Source organism: Mobula birostris, chromosome 6, assembly GCF_030028105.1.
Source record: "Mobula birostris isolate sMobBir1 chromosome 6, sMobBir1.hap1, whole genome shotgun sequence".
Taxonomy (NCBI): Eukaryota; Metazoa; Chordata; class Chondrichthyes; order Myliobatiformes; family Myliobatidae; genus Mobula; species Mobula birostris.
This window is the reverse complement of record NC_092375.1, coordinates 71,904,954-71,908,745: the sequence shown is the minus strand read 5'-3', so window position 1 is coordinate 71,908,745 and position 3,792 is coordinate 71,904,954. Positions and strand designations below refer to the sequence as shown.

The window sequence follows — 3,792 nt, the reverse complement described above, 5'->3', positions numbered from 1 at the left end:
TGTTCATTCCTCCCTCTCCCCCCACCCAGATGATGCCTGACCTGATGAGCTCCGCCAACATTTTGTGTGTGTTACTTAGGTCTCTAATAGTCCCTTTAAACTGAGGGACATCTGCCTCCCATTCTGCACATATGCAGGGTGCACCTGTTTCTTGGACTACTGTTAACTTGGTGCTTCTGTCTCCCACAGTCTTATATACTGAAGAGATTCCAGCTACTCATAAATTGGAGATGCTAAACTTGAGAGCGTTAATTATTAAAGGTCTAGAACAGTGACTGGTAAGCTGTTTTCGATACCTTTCATGTCACTGCATTGTAGCTCCATAGCTATATTTGGAAGTATTAGAATTGAAGTTTCCAATTCTCTGCCCTACTTCATATACATACAAGAATTAATTGCAGATGATAACAGCATATGTGATGAAATGCTTTGAGAGATTGGTCAGGACTAGACTGAACTCCTGCCTCAGCAAGGATCTGGACCCATTGCAATTTACCAATCGCCACAATAGTTCAACAGCAGACGCAATCTCAGTGGCTCCAAACATGGCTTTTTTTTAAATTAATTTTTTTATGTGTTTCTACAATACAGCAAAAAAAAATCAACAAAATGGAGATTTATACAGTGCAAAACAAACATGTCCAATATGTAATTCATAACGATAAGGAAAAAGCATCCAAAATAAAATCATATCCAATTAGTGTCCTCCCCACCTTCCCACTATAAAACCTCAGGCCAACCATTTCTACGTATAAAAGAAATATTAATCGGAGCATTCAACCCCACAGAGCTGTAAATATATATAAAAAAAAGAAAATATAATGCCAACTACCAAAACTATAATGTAATTCACAAGAAAAAACTGTAAAACTTACAGAACAAAAGCTGAAAGTAAGGATTGTAGTACAAAAGAAAGGATAAACTTAATCTAAAGAGGAGTTATGAAAATATTCAAGAAAAGGTCCCCACACCTTATGAAACTTTATGTCCGAACTAGGAAGTGAATAATGAATCTTTTCAAGGTCTAAGCGGGACATAATATCACTAAGCCACTGAGCATAAGTAGATGGGGCAGCATCTCTCCACCTAATAAGAACTAACCGTCTAGACAAGAGAGAGGCAAAAGATAATTATTCGACGTTTCGTCGGACTCAAGTGCATGTCTACTTCACCCAAGGTGCCAAGAAGAGCAATCGGAGGGTTAAGTTCTAAGTGGCAATTAAGAATATGAGATTTTTTAAAATTTCAAAATATACTTTATTCAAAAATAAAATTATATACAATAAACCATTCAATAACTTTCCATCCTTTACATACATTTCCATTATAGTCAGTACATATCCATACTTATGGCCACCCACGTGGCCCTCCAGTTGTTCACCTTACCACACTGTTGTTGAGGGGTAAAAAATATGGAACGCTTCATGAATTTGCATGTCATCCTTGTGCAGGGGCCATGCTAATCTTCTCTGTATCGTTCCAATTTTAGTATATGTGCTGCCGAAGCGAGCACACTAAGATGAGACAGGGTTGAAAACACTTAGCTCCAGAATTTCTCTAGGCTAGGACAGGGCCAGTACATATGGATAAGAGAAGCCTCACCCCCTTTACACGTATCACAAACGGGACTAATATCAGGGTAAAACCGCGATAATTTAGTTTTAGACATATGAACCTCGTATACAACATTAAACTGCAAAGGGCAGTGGCGAGCACATAAAGAGGTTGAGTTAACTGACTTAAGAATTGAATCCCAAACCGCATCAGATAAGGAGATATTTAAATCATGCTCCCAGGCATTTCTAATTTTATCGAAGAGGGCATGCCTCAAGATCACTAACTTATCCGAAATAACTGATATTAAACCTTTACCCAATGGATTAATACAAAGAAACAGGTTCACAATGTTTTTCTCAGGCATCTCAGAAAAGTTTGATATTAAAGGGTTAATAAAAAGTCTAATTTGAAGGTATCCAAAGAAATGAGTATATTAGGTAGGTTAAACTTTACAGACAGTTGTTGAAAAGTTGCAAAACGATTACCTATGAAAAGATCTTCAAAGCGCCTAATACCCTTTCTGTACCAATCATAAAATGTTGAATCCCACATGGAAGGTAGAAAAGATGATTGTGTAAAATAGGGCTAGAGAGAGAGAAACTATGAAGGCCGGTATATTTTCTGAACTGAGCCCATATTCTCAGAGTATGTCTAATAAGAGGATTAACAATTAGTCTAGGCAAATGACAGGGAAGTGTGGATCCGAGAAGTGTAGAAGTGGAAAGATCCTTACTAGAATTCAACTCCATTGCCACCCATTTTGGGCAGTCAGACTGATTATGGAAGAAAGGCCAAAAAATAAGACAACGAATATTGGCTGCCTAATAATGTAAATGAAAATTAGGCAGGGCCATACCACCTTCCTTTTTAGATCTTTGAAAGTCAGCTTTATTAAGTCTGGAACATCTGCCCTTCCATAGATAGAATGAAATAATAGAATCTAACGCATCAAGGAAAGCTTTAGAAATAAAAATTGGTAAGGATTGAAATAAATACAAAAATTTAGGAAGGATATACATTTTTCTAACATTAATTGGACCTACCAGAGACATGGACAAGGGTGACCACTGTGTCAGATTCTGTTTTGTCGAATTTAGAAGATTAGTAAAATTTTCTCAAAAAAGATTCTTAAAGTTCCTTGTTACTGTAGTACCAAGGAAAGTGAATTGATTATTAACTACTTTAGAAGGGAGCCCATGAAATACTAATGATTGTGCTTCTCTATTGACTGGAAAGAGTTCGCTCTAATGTAAATTAAGTTTATAACTGGAAAGCTGACTGAATTTATTAAGAAGTGAAAACATTGAGGGTAAGGAGGTAGTCGGGTTTGATATAAAAAGTAAAATATCATCAGCATAAAGGGAAACTTCATGCTCAACACCTCCCCGCCAAATCCGCACCACTTCAGCTCAGCTACGAAATGCAATCGCCAGTGGCTCCATAGCCAAATAGAAAAGTAAGGGACTTAAAGGGCATCTTTAGGGAGGGAGTACATTCTTGCAGGATGTTAGGGATAAATTTGTCCCGGTGAGGAAGATAAAGAATGGTAGGGTGAAGGAACCATGAGTGGCAAGTGAGGTGGAAAATCTAGTCAGGTGGAAGAAGGCAGCATACATGAGGTTTAGGAAGCAGGGATCAGATGGGTCTATTGAGGAATATAGGGAAGCAAGAAAGGAGCTTAAGAAGGGGCTGAGAAGAGCAAGAAGGGGGCATGAGAAGGCCTTGGCGAGTAGGGTAAAGGAAAACCCCAAGGCATTCTTCAATTATGTGAAGAAAAAAAGGATGACAGGAGTGAAGGTAGGACTGATTAGAGATAAAGGTGGGAAGATGTGCCTGGAGGCTGTGGAAGTGAGCGAGGTCCTCAATGAATACTTCTCTTTGGTATTCACCAATGAGAGGGAACTTGATGATGGTGAGGACAATAAGAGTGAGGTTGTTGTTCTGGAGCATGTTGATATTAAGGGAGAGGAGGTGTTGGAGTTGTTAAAATACATTAAGACGGATAGGTCCCCGGGGCCTGACGGAATATTCCCTAGGCTGCTCAATGAGGTGAGGGAAGAGATTGCTGAGCCTCTGGCTAGGATCTTTATGTCCTCGTTGTCCATGGGAATGGTACCGGAGGATTGGAGGGAGGCGAATGTTGTCCCCTTGTTCAAAGAAGGTAGTAGGGATAGTCTTGGTAATTATAGACCAGTGAGCCTTACGTCTGTGGTGGGAAAGCTATTGGAAAAGATT

General features: G+C 39.0%; 1 non-coding gene across 1 annotated transcript; it reads right to left on the bottom strand.

Annotated features, from left to right (window-relative positions):
- Nucleotides 1-1,406: 1,406 nt before the first annotated feature.
- On the bottom strand, nt 1,407-1,513 carry LOC140199905 (U6 spliceosomal RNA). The gene has a single exon (XR_011886521.1). It is a non-coding gene; the product is annotated as a U6 spliceosomal RNA (small nuclear RNA).
- Between the last annotated feature and the right edge of the window lie 2,279 nt (nt 1,514-3,792).